Below are 16986 nucleotides of genomic sequence, written 5' to 3'. Positions count from 1 at the left end.
GTTTTGAGTTGATACGCTGACCTTCATTTTTCCCGAGTGCTAACTCCCCCAATCATATCTGAAAGTGCCTGATAAGCAGATGGCATGTCATCTATCATACTTGACCCCTAGATCCCTGGACAATGTAAATAGAGATGGGTTTTTGTCCTGTGGAACCTAAAGCCTGTGAGCTTTCCGAGTCAAAAACCTGTTGTTACAGTACACAGGTTTAAAGACACATAGGCTGTGCTCAGGAAATAAAGCTGGTATTTCCTCCTTTCCTCATGTATATTCTAAATAGAAAAACTAAATTCACCAGCGACTGCATGTACAAAACTCCTCATAATGCACCACATTATACAGGATACATCCAGCATTAAGTAAGACCACTAATTATCCTCTTTTATAGAGCTCCTGAGCTTAACAGCATGCTCCTCTGAAATATCAAAGTGTGCCAGTGTTTCCAGAGTTCATTTAATTGATCAACAGTATCCATGCCTGGAAATGAAAGCCATTATGTTTGATATAATAAAAGCAGACAATATGATTGCTGTATGATCTTCTGTTTTCTCTCTGTAATTCATTTTAATGAGTAAGAATCAGGGAGGTGTTATTTTTGCTATTTGTCTGATTGGTGCCCAGTTGTTTGTGTGATATTAGTCATTACGGGTTAGGTTCTCTTTTGCCGTGCCTGGGCTTTTTATTACAGTGCCCTAAAACACATTCTGAGTGCTAATACTGATTAGTTAAATGTGGGAGATACCGACACAGAAATTGATTTAGGGTTTTACTGTGCTGGGAAGGGTGCTTTCAAACAAAGTGATGTCTATTTCTCCTTATTTGCTTTGGTTAATTAATTGTGAAACACTTAAGAAGATATGCTTCATAAAAGGAAACTTATTTTAAAAGCCCTGGAAACAGAAATCAATATTGATTGTTCAATCATTGAAAAAAAAAACATGATACATAGAGGGACAGACCAGTATCCCGAGGCATTGTATCTATTTTGAATTATTTGCACCTCTCAATTTAAGTCTAATGGCAACATTCAGTGCCAATGCAGCAAGGAGAAGTTGGTATGCTCCGTGAACTGACCTTCTTGTGTGTCATAAGGTGTAGACATCCAGACTAATTCAAATCCAAATATTAAGTGGCCAATGCTTACAATTCTCCAGGTGACAGATTTGATGCTACGAAAGTGATTAGCCAACAAACATCATGTTTATCTTATTGCTACATCATTTAGAAATAACACAACTCAATGACTATTAGACTTAATACATTTTACTAAAATAATGCCACTTATAAAGAATAGACCATAAAACATAAAATCTACTCATAGGCGATGCCTTCTGAGGGCTCAAATGAGTGGATTGCTCTTACTTCCTGGTTTAGATCAGTTATTTTTAGTGTAGTACCATAACCGGTCACTAGGGGTAACCAAAGTTTAATAACTACAAATTAACTTACTCACTAAACCTAGTGAACTGAAGTTGGAGAAAGCAAGGAATTTTAAAACGTTGACATTGGACGTTAAAAAAAGCGTTGCTCTTGAACATATTTTGGGGATTTGCAGAACCATCCAATATTGATATTCTTATAAGGTGATAGAGTTGGGAAGGATAGTCAGTCTGGCTCAACAGATGTACATTGCCAGCAATGTGTATAGATAGATATGTGGTGTAGAGCATACTCCATCTCTGACACAGCGCTGTGGAGATGGCAATGCGCGGACGCATATTACAGTATGAGCTGAAGCACTTCAATTATGCCTTACAGTATGTACTCATGCTAAACACTTTTAAGTATTGGGATAATATTCTTTTGAGGATTCCGGCTGCTTTAGCAGTAATACAGTCAATGTCCAATGCGATGTGCCGACATTTCACTGATTCCAGACTCTCATAGAGCATTCGCAGCACATGTTGTGACTTCCACAAAAGCCCACTTACCTCTCCGCTTCCAATTTGTACTATATAAACAGGTTGTTATCCATATTTCATGGGCCCTAGCTTTCACTCTTCTTCTCTGCCCCCCGCAAAGACTCATTTTCAGGGTTGCTTTTCACCTTTTTGTCAGTCTCAAATATAAAAGCCTATGCTGCCCCCCCCAATCAGCAGATTATTCTACTTACCCCACATATCTCTCAATGAGTCTCTCTGCCTCTCTTTTTCCAGCTCTATTTGCTCCCAGATGTACCACTCTCCCCTCTCTACCTCTGATTATCTTTCCCACTTTGCATCTCCTCAGGAGTGTCGGCCATTAAACGCAAACCTGGTCATGCTGTCAGTCCCACGCACACGAAGAAGAAACACAGCGGAGCACACAGAAACCATAATAACCGCTTTCAGAAGAACAAGAAAACTATTTCACAGACTTCACTTTTTTCTCTGCTCATCTTCCATGGATATTTCTCAGTATTTGTGAGGATAATATTGGTGGTGGGTATTAAAACTGAGACCTGTCTGAGCCTTTTCAGTTTTTAAATTGTGCCAAAGAATCTTCTTTCTTTTATATGTTTATTCCCACCTCTTACAGTATTTGAGCTCTTGTTACAGGGGGTTCTTTTATCCCTGTCGCTGTCACTTATATTCTGCATCTACCGCTGCACCCAGAAATCAAAGCACATTATGCAATGTAGCGCTTTCAGGTCTGTGACATCCTTCCCCTGTTTTGATCTTGTATTTACAACTGTTTTTCAAAACCTCCATTCTTACTCTTGAATTGAAAGTTGTGGCAAATAAGAAGGGAAGTCACCGTTAACGGGACAAGAAAAGTGTTTTTTTGTCAATTCAAATCTTTTTCCAACTTTAATTGGCTCTCTCGCCACAGCAGTCAGGGTGATTAATAAGACGATTCAGTTGGAAAGATGAGTTTTGGTGCTCCCAACAACAGACAGGACTCTGCAGTTGCTGTATGAGAGCTGGAGCAGAAAATGGATAGTCATTTCCTTTTATGGCCATGAAAGGCTGCTGTAGAGATCCAGTCTTGGTCTATAATTGAGACACTAGGGTATATTCTCTTTCTGGACAGACTCTAATGGTTAGTGCATTAAGGAGGATGATTGAAGAAAGCAACACACTTACAGTAGAGGCTGCGGTAAATCAGAAAAGATGGCTTTTTGGCCAACTTGTAGATTGCGGTAAATTCACACTGTGCAGTGCTTTAGGTCTTCCTTCTCTCTCATCTCTGGTGAGAGCTCTCTTCAGCACAGTTAAATGGGTGTAATTTTGAGGCAAAAAAAGAGAAAACTTTTAGTGGTAATGGAGAGAAGGCTTTGGACATGTTGCCATTGCCCTTGGAAATACAGTAAATGCACTCTTCAAGCATCGCGCAGTTGTTAGGAGGCTCTTCTCTGCATCACTCTCGGGTTTTGTATTCAGCTCATGAGGGATGAGGAGCTGAGGCAGTAACTTTCATTAAGACATCAGCTGGACTGCATATTCAAAGACCTGCAGTTTCAAGGTGCATAGTCCTGCCATTTCTTACAAAGCCTCACAACAGTGTTCCTTTTTTGGATTGTATCTTTCTTTTCACATTTAAGTCATTTGATTACTGTTTTAGTTTTAGTGTTGTTTTTGTCAGTGAAATTTTTGTCTCATTTTTTTGTGCATTTTTAAATTTTTTATGTCTTCTCAGAATTCCTATGCTACATCCATTTTATTTCTATGGCTACACCTGTCGATGTGTTTGATGTGTACAGTTACCATGATGTGTTGTGTTATCACTAGGTTAGCAGATGATAACTTGTTTATACCAGCATGCAATGCACACAGTGCCCTTGTCAACATGCAGTAAAACAGTTGAGTCAATAATGAATACAGTTGTCATTCCCAAACTCTGGTCTATTTCCTATAGTTGACCCTCTACTGTCACAGAATCTGACAGGTCACAGATTTTGATGCAACACAGACCACATTCCTGTCATTCCTGCTCACTTAGTGCTGCTACCTGAGCTCTCCATTGCATGCATTGTACTGTATTCACTCACATGTTCACTAAAATACTATTCACATTCTTGGTTTAGCTTAAGATGAGCAGCGAAAACATCCAATAACACTAGTGCATGCCTTGAGCAAACAGCTATGCTGTTGACCGCAAATGCATGATTCCCACCGATAGTTTATAAACATGAAAGATAGCCAACTGAACATTACATCTGCTGCCCTAATAATGGTTATTACCATTATCTAGTGCTGGGCGGTATGACCAAAAATTTGTATCACGGTAAAATTCTGGCGGTTTCACGGTATATCACAGTATTTTCTTTCTTTTGCTTGACTGGGCCTTTATATATGTTTATAGTGGCTTATTCTACTGTCAGGAGTACATAGAATATCACAAAAACATTTTAATGTCATCATGTTTACTAAAAGCTTTGATTACTAAAGGGTTTGCTTGGCTCATCAACATTATATAACGTTATATGAAGGAGAATCCATGAAACAGTTACAGAATCTAAACTATTTTTATTGTGCAAACTGCAAAGTAGTAAAATAAACAAATCGAATGAATACACATACAAACAACTTTAACATTGTTTCCCTTTCAAAACAAAATAGTTGTAAGATAGTTGTATAAACACTACCTTGGCCACAGGTAAGTTAGGTTGTTGTAGAAAAGTGGGTGACTGAACGTAGCTCCGCTGTCAGCCTCCTTCGGTGTTTGAATAATGTATAATGGCGGCTTTGTCGGGAATACGATCTCATATTTTACGAAGATAGTTCACTGAAACGTGTTTCTGAACATTTTAAGCGAGAAATAGGCCATGCAGTTGCTGAATCTGTCTTCATTTCAGATCGACAAAGGTCAGTTTAAAAGATTTTCGTCAGATTTTGAGAGGCTTAGTCACACTCATCCCGCTCGTCATTTCCAGGTTAGCACTCCACCAATCAGATTGGTCATTGAGTCCGACTGCCCGCCCTCCAACCCAGCAAGTCAGGTCGGCCAAAATGAAGGCCGACAGCTCCTCCAACGGACGATGGCACGGAACACACGGAACAGACTCGAGTCACTGTCACTTCCAATTTATTGAAGTGATCTAAGAGTAATCCTAAAGTACCGGTAATCAGATTATGTTACATGTTTTGGGTAATCCAACTGATTACGTTACTGATTACAAAAATTGCCATGTAATTTGTAATCAGTAATGGATTACATTTCAAAGCAATCTGACCAACCCTGGTTATTAATTGTTGTGTTATAAAGTTACTACCATGAGTGAGAAGGGTACGCAGTTAACAGGGCTCCCGTTCTCAATTCACTCGCAGATTACTTCGGCCGTAGCGCTCTCTGCAGCAATGCACTGGTATTACAGTATATGAAAAATTCATATCATATGGCTGGTATACGGTATAAACCGGTATACCTCCCAGCACTACCATTAACTTACCTTTTTAGTTATGTCAGCATGCTGGCCTGCATGTTTTTGTCTCAGCTGTTTTGTTGCTTTTTGTGTCATTTTCAGTGGTATTGTAAATAAATTCAGTCCATAAATCTGATATTTTCTACTTTCAAAAATTGGTAATGTTACTAAAATTACTTTGCATTAAAACATTTTTTCAGATTATAGTTTAGTTTTTAATTTGCTGTGAACATTTAGTCACCGTTTCCACTGAAGAAATTAACACTGCCTCACAATACTGTGATATTACTGTGTACACTCAGCATATGTTAAGCAGTTTCTCTCAGCCAACTCGCATTTCCAACCATTTCCTACAAGCTTCATTTGTGACTTTGGGTGTCAGGCCTGGGCTGCTTGTTGTGTGGTTTCATATATATTCATTTATGACAGCTGGCTGCCAGCAGATTACTGGTCTTTCATGTGATTGTGCCAGGGGGGTTGAGTATTGGTTGCCAACTATCCTGATAAAACTTAAAACGCAGGAATTCTACCCACCCATGATATGTCTTCTTCCCATGTATTTGAATCTTAGAGGGACGGGGTGCCTATATGTCACTCCATGATAAGTGTTGGGAATTACATAGTAATTAGTTTACCCATTCTAAACAAACCCTGCCTGACACTGACAGTGGGAGACGCCTGAAGAGTAAGATACTGTACCCACTGACTCTAAAAGCAACCTCTGCTAAACCCTTGGCTGCCAAATATGCACAGAAATTATTAATTTAGGATTTGTTTCACTTGTATAAATCAAACATACAGACATAATGATATGGAGATGCATTTGCTGCTGGTTTATTGTGAAAGTCTGTTGCTGAATCATTTTCTTCCCTTCTTAATTCTGCAACCAGATTAGTGACACTTCAGAGGTTTGTGCAGTGTTTCAGTTGTACTGTACATTTTCACAGTATATAATAAACACAGACAGTAAATTTGCTGTAGCAAAAATAACAAAAACCTAATATTTGATCCACATCATTAACTACATTATATGTCCATGTGTTATAAATGATTATAACATTTTGTGTTCTACTTATAAACTACGTATAAATGCTAAATAGGACTTAGGACCAAAATAATGATATAACAGCGTAAATGTAATAAATAATGCGGAGATTCTCATTTGGATGGTATTGTAGGAGGTGTATTGGAGATGGCACAACTAACTTTTTATAAAAGCGTAGGGACTTTTCTGGGGAAAAATCAAAATAGTTTGATATTTGTTAGTTACAGTGTTTATTTTTGTTTACCCTGATTGGACAGGACTTGGGAACAATTTTCAAAAGCCAAAAGTCATATTTATTATTGTTCTCTGTGTGATTTGAATATATTTCTGTGAGATTTCTATTTTTGTTTAGTTTTTTCTTTTGTATTTATAGTCATATAACAATTTATACATTCATCACATCCCTACAGCATACATATCTTGAAAGGCTGGGTTGTCCTGAAAAACATGATATCTATAACTTGATTGTGCATAAGAGGATTGAGGTTATACAAACATTATTACACAATGAAATCAGGCGACCCAAATATTGGGGAAAATGGCTTAGACCTCAGGGGGTTAACTCCTACTTACAACACTTGCATGAAAATGCCTGATGTCAGTCACCAGAGGTGTGACTGCATTGGCTACAGATTTGCATTTCACCCAGCTTTGGTTGAAAAACTGAATTCTCCTCTTAATCAAAACAGCTCAGATACAAACAGCACAACTCTCACCGCATTCTGTCTTCATTTTGTATGTAAGATCATACTGAAGGGAAATGTGATAGGAGTCCTATTCGTAAGTAGGTTTTTCTGCACTTTCCTATCTTTGTCCACAGAGAGATTTCTAAAAGAGTCCTGTTGACTTCCTGCACTTGTGTCACCTTCAAAAACATTGTGCTATCGATTATGTGGTTCTATACGCTTTGTCCTTATGGCACAGCAAAGATTTTTGTCTACCGTCTTCTAAAAATCACACCCCAGACACCTTCCCCTCTTTCTTTTCTTAAATTCTTTCCTTACTTCTTTTGTCAAGTTTGATGTCTTCAGTGTCACCCCTCCGCCCTCTCAGGATGAACTCTGTGCTCGGTGCAGAAAGACTGTTGTTTTACTCTGGCAGACAATTATCTCTAAGACGCCAGGACAGCGAGAGCTGCTCTTCACGACAATATTCCCCTAACCTTAAATCAGTCCACACTGCCCATCACCCACTAAATGACACAAACACAAACACCAAATCACGCTAACACACACAGGTACCCCTAAAGCATTTTCTCTCTTTACATTTCTCTTGTATTTATGCTATTAAATCTGTGTGGACTTGCACTAAAGTTCATCTAGCACACACACACACACCACTTCAATCACTGTCACTAGCCTCAGGAAAAACCTCTCAACCAGCCCAACAACAGTATGACAGTATCTGCAATAAACCACCCATTAAAAGCTGAGCATATCCATTGCCTCTCTCTCTGTTTACCGCTCTTCACGAGTCTTCAAAATCTTTTTATTGACAAACCACACCTTGAAGACCTTGGAGGTTTTTAAATGCGGTTAGAAAAGGTCATGACATTCAGAAATGGCAGTCTCTTTGGGGAAATGGCTTGGATGTCTGGCCGTTAAATAAGGTTAGTTCTATCAGCTCGATTTCCGACCTGTTTGGCGTCCTCGGCATTGCTTAAGAGTGGCTAGCTCTTCACTAATACTAAAGGCTCTCAGTGCAAGTTGGAGTAGTTGTGCCATGTGTAATACACACATAGAGGCTAATAAAGAGTGCAGAACATGCTCACACACCTGCCAACACACATACTGCATAGTACGGTACAGTAAGCACTTACATGCCTTTGCCATTACATTTGGTGGTGGTGGTGTGTGTGTATGGCTGTGTGCATTAGTGGTGGATGGCTTAAGGGTTGCTGCTGACAGTTAATGATACACGTCCTAATGCACAAACACTTTTATGCATCCTGCATAGCTCACTGCTATCTCAGTTCCCCGCTCCCCTCCTCAGTTCTTCTCATGCAACTGAGGAATTGAAATACAAGTGCTTCAGGGTAAAGCACTGAAGGCCCCAAACAGAAACCATTAACCCTTTAGTATTCCCCTGGCCTCACAGCTGATGGATTATTCAAGGCTTTTGACAAGGATCCACCCTTTTTAAATTCACTAATGATGAAGAAAGGTCAATGAACACGCTGAGAGATGCCTTTGGCAAAATAATCTCGGGACTCAATACACCAAAGCTCTAATGGCCTCTGAAGTGATAAACGGCCCTTTTTTAATCCAAGTCCCCCCTTCCTACTGAATTACTGTAACGTTTTTGAAACAATCAATGGGCTGAACCACTCACAAGCCAAAGTCCTGTCACCACTGACACTGTTAATTAGCACTGAAGAATCCCAGGCGCTTTTGTCTGAGCACATTTGAAAGGAGATGTGCGGATTATACCATTTTGCTTTACATTTGTTATTCCTAATGCCATCTAGCATGGGGAGATCTTAGTGATGCTGGGTGGCTCCCAATGGGCCTTCAGCCACTGATCTGCATCCCAATGTGAAACAGCCCACCAAACCTGGAAAGGGGCCTATGTGCCTTTCACCAGAACACTAAGCAATCCTAGCACAGAATCAGAATCAGAGAGATATTCCCTATTTCCGGGATTACTCATTTGCATTGCTTCTATATATTTGCCACTAAATTTGAATTTTGTGTCTTTTGCTGTGTTTATTGACATTAACTGATATGGGTTTTGAGATGACTAGCAACCCCCTTCTTTTTTTCAAATCAGACCAAACCAGACAAAAAAGGGTTGATAAGCCACCCCAAAATAAACTTGGGTGGTTTATTACCCACCTAAACATATTTATATATTCAATCAATGAATTAAAAAGCATCCCTCCGTAAAGTGTTGCAACATGTACTATTTTTGGAAGGAGTGTAATTGTTGATAAATAAGTTCAGGTTATGTTATACATATTTAATTTGCCAACACATTCCATGAAAAGTAATGTATTTTCTATGTGTATCTAAAATCTGATATATTTTTCCTCTGTGCTCCATTGTTGTCCAAAAACTATTAAAAACACATAAATGAGCCAAATCGTTACACTGGGTAGAATGTTCCTTCATTACAATGAATGTGGGCACTGCAGGGTTTTTCTTAGTCAATCCCACATACACCATGCTGGTGCCATACATACTCACTGGAGCACCAAATGTGTTTACTCCTTTTTGAGTAAAATTTGCTAAAATTTACATGGAGGAAATTATTTAACCTTTTTTTCAAAAATAAAACAAAACAAAAAAATATATTAGTGAGCCGGTATTATAGATTTACATTTTCAGTAAAAACCAATGGGGTTGGGGCTGTGTGCCACAGACAGGATGGGAAAGTTGAAAGGATTGAGAGATAAACCATTACATTGTTGGATTTGGTCGCCTACATGAGATTTGTTGACTGTAACAATAATATAAAATATCGCCAGCCGTAGAGAATTTACACCTGAAGACTTCTGGAGATGCTGATTGCAGGTCTCCAGATTGACTAATGCTGTTTTCAAGGTGAAAAATCATTAAATTTCAATGCACATGTAGCTGAACACTGTTGGACTGAAACGAGACAGTTGTCATGAATCATACAAGGAGAGCATGTTCAAATTAATGGTTATTTGTTACCTTACACAATCTGTGGTCGAACGCTCACTGCAAGTCTGCAATTAAATCTAGGAAAGTGTTGTTTCTTTTAAACTGATTGTGTTTTGACATAATATTTCAAGCTTATGTGGATATTCTTTTTTAGTATGCTATATGTGTTGCTTAGATACGATAACATTCTTAGTCGGAAATAGTTTATTTAAGTAATAGAAGTAGTCTTTGTGAGAAAGTGCAGATTCAATTAATTGTGGTTCACTCTTTTTCTCACACATTATACAGGACACATTAGCAATGATAGAGGACCAGAGTGATTGGATTCTGGGTCTTACCAATAAATTGCTGGTGGAACTTTGATCATTATTTTCCAGACAGATGGCATTAGCCCATTTTTTATGGATACTCTGTGACCCTTTACATTTTGCCATAATTGCCTTTAATGGTATGAATGCAATATAATTGAGCTGACATTTCCCGTACTCACGTTCACTGTCACAAGAGCAATGAGTCAACCTGATGAAGAAAACTGTATGTAAATGTGAATCCATCTGCTCTGTTTGTGGCTTCAAAGGGAGATGTGTGTGTTTTACCAGAGGTATTGATATTTGCTGCTCCTAGTACCCAGCTGAGTTGAACCAGGGGTCAATCCACAGGTCCAATTTGTCGGTAAATGCAGACTTATTCTCCTCAGTTATTCCAGTCAATAATGTTTGACTCGTGTGAAAAGCAGGAACACAAAGGCAGAGAAAGTGGCACTCACAGACTTGGGAGCTGCAGTCACTACCGCAGTCTCACATCAAAGGGAAAAAACATGTGTCACCATCATCAGTTCTGGTATTTATGCAACCATGAAAGTTGCATATCGATAGTGTCAGTGTGGCAGGGAGGATAAGCTTACAAAGGGAAGGCTAAAGTGAATTTGGAGTGGGGGGTGATGGGTGTTTGTGGAGGAGCAGATAAGAGTTAAGGGCTTTTTTTAGGATCTGACACATTTCAGTGTGAGGTGATGTTGTCAGCCTTTTATTCATACAACCCTAACATCCATATGTTCATTGTCATTATACAGAGTGCACATAACTCAGCACTTCCAAACAGTGGTCTAACACCTGAAACACACTCAAAGTGAGTGTGTCACACTTAACTTTCAAATGCACCCATTGTTTTTATTTGGCAGCATTTTGTGATGCATGAAACCACCTTGACTTGTCTACTCTTAAACTGTTTCGATTTTCGGAAGCATTTAAAAAGCAGCCAGACCTGAGAAGTTGAGCTTAGCCACACTTACAGTATGTAGAAGGGTATTGCTTCAACACAGTGGTGGAAAGTTACATCAGTGCACATTTGAGGTCCATTTATGCTACTAAATACTTCTACACCAATTCATTTCAGAGGGACATATTGTACTTTGTACTCCACTACATTTCTAAGATTTGTTTTGGACATTTTAAATGAAAGAACATAAAATAAGCTTATGAAATACAATGCATTGTATCACAAGATTAAACCAGTGACTCCCAACCTCTTTGGCCTAGCCTTTTCAAAAATAAAAGGCTAGGCCATATATATATATATATATATATACAATACATTGTTATTGATTAAACTAGGTTAAAATCAATTCCACCATCCATTTACATTATTAAAATGCAGAGATACTCACAAGTCTCTGAGCTCGAGTCCAAGTCAAGTCTCTCGTGGTAATGAGTGTTGTATCACCTGCTTCGTTCCATCCAGGCTGCTCAGAACACTGCATATCTATTTATAAGGAATTCAAAGCATGTAATGTGTTATTATGACTCCTTTATCATACAGTATCAACTTTTTTTAGTTGTTTGGCAATAGTGTAAACCAACTATTGCAATATGACAAAAAACACCAGGGGTGCTTTACTTTCAAGTTAATAACTGTATTTGCCTTGTAACATGAACAATACAGTACAGACCAAATATTGAGGTACTCAGGTTATCAGGAAAATATTTCTAAAATGAATAACTAACCTATTTTTAACTTAGAGGCCACAACCATCTAATGTGCACTGTGTCTACAACTAATGACCCCAGACTCTCAAACCTAGTATAACTTTAACTAAATGAAACTGTAACGTTACATGATCAACAATAAACCTGTATTGGGGCGCAGCCAGCGGGACGTAAATGTTTACGTAACGTTAAATCCCCCGAAAAGTTTGGGAAACAAACAAACAAACACTCATTCATCTTTTCGTAACATCGAGTTTACCTCTGTAGGTCGTAGCTAAAGCTAAGGAGCAAGCTAACGTTAGATAGCCAATGCTGAGCTAAACATGTTTGCTAACCTATCAGAGTATGTTTTCAGGCTTCTGATTAAATGAGATGTGGTTGAGCCAGAATCCTTTGTCTTGATACCACATATTTTGCATTCAGCGATTCTTTTTGGGCCTTGTTGTCTGAAGATTTAAGCTACAGCTTCTGATGAATGGCACAGCAGCTGCCGGTGCGGTCAACATGTTTATTGTCCTCTTTATTTTTTATTTTTATTTAACCTTTATTTAACCAGGTAGGCCGTTGAGAACAGGTTCCCATTTGCAACAGTGACCTGGCCAAGAAAAGCATAGGCGTGCAAGACAACAAATAGTTTTACATTCAATACAGTACAAGAATACAGAATACAATATGCTACATAAAGTGCAGAATAAGTGGGCATTACAAATGCCGGCACATAGTGAGGTGTAAGTAAGTCGATGGATGTGCAATATACATGAACAGAGAGTCTATATCACTGCTGAGATGGTGTAAAGAGTCGTTGGTGTAAAGCAGTGTTTTTTAACCTTTTTTGAGCCACGGCACATTTCTTACATTAAAAAAATACCGCGGCACACCACCAACCAAAAATTTTACAAAATGACACATTGTAGCCTAATACGATCAGAATCTGCATTTTTCCTTTTTAAAAATGTATCTATCGCTTTTGCAGGCATACATCGATGATCTCGGCCCTACTGCTTACATCCCACAATGCGCGCGAAAGGTGGCAGTAATTCTATTGTCTTAAATCAACAAGGTTAACAACATTATTGCGCTATACTGCCTCCTACTGACACAGAATAGTATTTAATTTCTCTGCCAGTCATCACATTGCAGGCACAGATGCGCAACAATGGCAAATTATTTGCAGTAACTCAATAAAAAAAATTTTGTTGGATCAATTAAGTAAAATCGGATGATTTCCCACGGCACACAGGACGATCTCTCACGGCACACTAGTGTGCTATGGCACAGTGGTTGAAAATCACTGGTGTAAAGAGTCAATAAACTGTTAGTCTAGTGGTCTAGTTAGTGAAGTAGATCAGTTATAACACAATGTATATGAATAGACAGTCTAGATAAATGCTGAAGTGCAGTGTAGAGTCAATATACAGTTAGTGCAAGTTGCGGTCTATTAAGTGATGTAGATCAGTAATAACACAGTAAGCAATAATCAGTCTATATAAATGCTGAATATAGAGAAGAGACAATATACAGTTAGTGCAAATGGTGGTCTAGGTAGTGATGTATATCAGTAATAATACAGTATACAAGAATAGACAGACTATATAAATGCTGAAATGTAGTAAAGAGTCAATATAGTCAATATACAGTTAGTGCAGATTGTGGACTAGATAGCGAAGTAGATCAGTAGATGTGCAAAAATTGTGTGGCAACAAAGGTGGGAAGAAATAACGGTTGCGCATACTAGGGCAGGTGAATAGTGCAAATTAGCGTAAACAAATATAATAGCAATGCAGGTGTGTTTGTGCATCTGTGCAACTATGCAATGGGGCATGACAGAGATAATGGAGCAAGGGTGTGCAAAAACAGTGGGTAAAAGACGGGGAACATTTAGCACGTACAGTGATCAGACAGGAGCACGGACAGACGTGCTTTGAAGGCAGTTAGTGGGATAAGGGTTTTGAGTTTCAGGGTTTTTTGTAGTTCATTCCAGTCATTTGCAGCTGAGAACTGAAAGGAGTGGCGGCCAAAGGAGGTGTGGGCTTTTGGAGTGACCAAGGAAATGCAACTGCTTGAGCGAAGGCTACGGGTGGGTAAAGCTATAGTGACCAGTGAGCGTAGGTACAGCGGGGCTTTGCCTAGCACGGACTTGTAAATGAGTTGGTACCAGTGGGTTAGGCGTCGAGTGTGTAACGAGGGCCGGCCAATTAAAGCATAGAGTTTGCAGTGGTGGGTGTTATAATGGGCTTTGGTGACAAAACGTATGGCACTGTGATAGAGAACATCCAATGTTTTCAGGAGAGAGTTTGAGGCAGTTCTGTAAATAACATCACTGAAATCGAGAATTGGTAAGATTGTCATTTTCACCAAAGTGAGTTTGGCAGCATGAGTGAAGGAGGTCCTGTTGCGGAATAGAAAACCGATCCTGGACTTAACTTTAGATTGAAGGTGTTTTATGTGTTGCTGGAAGGAGATGGAGCTGTCTAACCATAAACCTAGGTATTTGTACTCTGTCACATTTTTTAATTCAAGTCCATCGAGCGTGGTGATGCTGATCGGATGGGCCGGGGTAGGCAGTGATCGATTGGTAGGCATGAACTCTCACGTGTAGCCGCGCGCAGCAGATACATTACGTACTACGTGTTACGTAGGTAGGTGAGATGTTACGCAGGGAGGGGAATATCATTCAGCTCCTTAGACGTTTTTCTAAAAAATTAAGATTGTTCACGAGTCCCGCATCTCGAGTCCGAGTCGAGTCTGAAGTCTTTTGAGGAAAAATCTCAAGCAAGTCTGAAGTCACTGTGTGTGCGACTGAGACCGAGCCTCAAACTCGAGTCCCCATCTCTGATTTCTTCACCGTCTGTGGTGTTTGAAGAATTGTAAAGGAGGCCTACCCATCGTAATGTAAATCCAACTTCAGTAAGATTCATGTTTCAGTCCTCCCTTCTGCAGTGATCCCACAGAAATGTCGGACGAAATTCGACCTTCAGATTAAAGGCATCTGTCATTAATTTTTAGGATTTTTAGTGCAGCCCGTCTCCAGGACAGCAGATGGAGGATATTAAGAATTAATTAACAGCACCACGATTAGTTTTCGAGTTTAAGTATAAAAAGGGTTTCATTCTCATTCCAGACTGCAATGTCCCAAAGCTACATGCGTCAAAAGGGTCATTTAAGTAGCATTAGCGCACCATTTTGGGTTTGTTTTTTTATTGTCCATGAAGATGCAGCATACACTGTAGCATGAGATGCTGGAAGGTTAGAAATGTTTATATCTAGTTCTGATGCCTTAAAAATGTTAACTACTTAATAGATTCACAGTGTGTGAATCAGAAAGGAAGGTATTCACACACATAGACCAGTTTGGTATTGTGCATACGTGCCTGTGCCTGCACAAACTGCTGTATAAAATACCCCTCTGAATCAATGGTGCTCACTTCAGGACTCTATAGCTTTTATCTGAGCCTCCCGCAGGCAGTCAGCAACAAGGTGGGGAGTAGAGACTGGAGTGCATTCACTGCCTCAGGTTCTGTCTTGGTGTAATAAAGAAATATTTCATGTGTGACACTCACACAGCCTATGGGCGTACACTATCTAAAGCAGACTTTGAGCTAGCAATAATTAACATAAACATATGGTGTGTGCCTCCATTGAATTGTGAATTTCCTCCACGCAGCCTCAGTCTTATGCAGCGCCTCAGCTAGAAATAATCCACTGCACATGCTAATCACTTGGCAATTGATTTGGCCCTTTTTGGTCTAACAATTTCTGTAAACCACTGAATTGATCTGAGAGAAATCAATTAACAGCTCAGGGTAGGTAAATAAGAACAAAAATATGGATTGTTCTGTGTACAGTATGACCATCTGAGCAAATTCTGGCTGCAGCTTGTGTGTTTGTGCAAAGATGCTCAGCGTGAGCAAATTCCAGTCAAGTTCGACAAGCCCCAGGTGAACTGTGATAACCAGGCAGTCTGCAGTGATAAAGTTATCTTATATCCATCAAGAGGAAAATGCACTTAACCCTCAACATTCAGGCCTGCTGTGTTATCAGCACCATAATGGAAATTGATAAAAGAGAGCTGTCTTATCATAATCCTACATACATAACAGCGGGGAATTGCTATTTTAGGAGGCTACAGGCGAAAGAGCTGGGCGAAACAGAGAGGGCAGGAAGAGTGTTGCCTCCTGGTTGGAGATCAGATGCTATCGGGCTGTATTGATGGAGCAGCTCATAGAGATGCAAGTAGCATCGGTTTGTCGTAAGACATTTCTCATAACTGGCCAGACTGTCGCTGTCATGACAGGGGCGCAGTAGCTAAGCAACGGCTGACTCAGCGAAATCCTTGGGCCTGCAGCAGGACTTGCGAAGAGACGGGGGCATTGAGAGTTATTAGAGATAGTGGGAGTCAGAGACCCAAATGTGAGAGGGGGATTATTATAGAGACAGTAAGAGGAAGAGAGAGAGAGAAAGGAAAAGTGGGGCTGCATGAATTTGCTAGATGCTGACTCCATTTGTTTGTGTCCCTGTGCATTTTATTAAGCCTCTAACATTAAACAGATTTAGCAGGAGCAGCCAAAGTCATGGAGTAATTATGCTTTTGGAAATGCTGTGATTAAAAATGCTCGCTTAAAGTATCAATCCACTCTGTACTGCGTTTTTTTTCTTTGTTTATTCCCAGAATGTGCTGATGTGGATTTAGCCTCTAAATTTAGAAAAGAGTAAAAAACAAACCTACAAGGGAAAATTCATAAAACATTTGAAAAATGGAGATTTATCCATCAGGCATGCATATAAAGTACATCATTTGCAAGCTCATTGGTGTCCTGCATAAAGCATGTCCTTGAATTGATAGGTGCAATAAACATATCTGTAGGTCACTCTGAATTCTGGATGCCAGACTCATAACTTTACTATTCAGTTCAAATAAAAGGAATAGTACACTTTCTGTTTAAGAATGAGGAGGAAAGAGGGACAGTAAAAGTGAGAAGTCGATCA

At 39.4% G+C, this 16986-nt stretch overlaps 1 protein-coding gene and 1 long non-coding RNA gene across 5 annotated transcripts in view; one reads left to right on the top strand and one right to left on the bottom strand.

Moving 5' to 3' along the window:
* negr1 (neuronal growth regulator 1) overlaps positions 1-16986 on the top strand; it is a 176734-nt gene that overhangs the window by 151528 nt on the left and 8220 nt on the right. The gene's annotated exons all lie outside the window — the stretch shown is intronic.
* The window catches only part of LOC116055270, a 31646-nt gene continuing 19600 nt past the window's right edge, over positions 4941-16986 (bottom strand). The window contains exons 3-5 of the long non-coding RNA XR_004106249.1: positions 14245-14413; positions 8739-8740; positions 4941-4984 (exon numbers count right to left, since the gene is read on the bottom strand). This is a non-coding gene — a long non-coding RNA (uncharacterized LOC116055270). The remainder of the gene's footprint in view (positions 4985-8738; positions 8741-14244; positions 14414-16986) is intronic.

This window comes from Sander lucioperca, chromosome 11 (genome assembly GCF_008315115.2).
Source record: "Sander lucioperca isolate FBNREF2018 chromosome 11, SLUC_FBN_1.2, whole genome shotgun sequence".
NCBI lineage: Eukaryota > Metazoa > Chordata > Actinopteri > Perciformes > Percidae > Sander > Sander lucioperca.
Note: the sequence above shows the minus strand (reverse complement) of the source record. Positions and strands in the feature narration are given on the sequence as shown.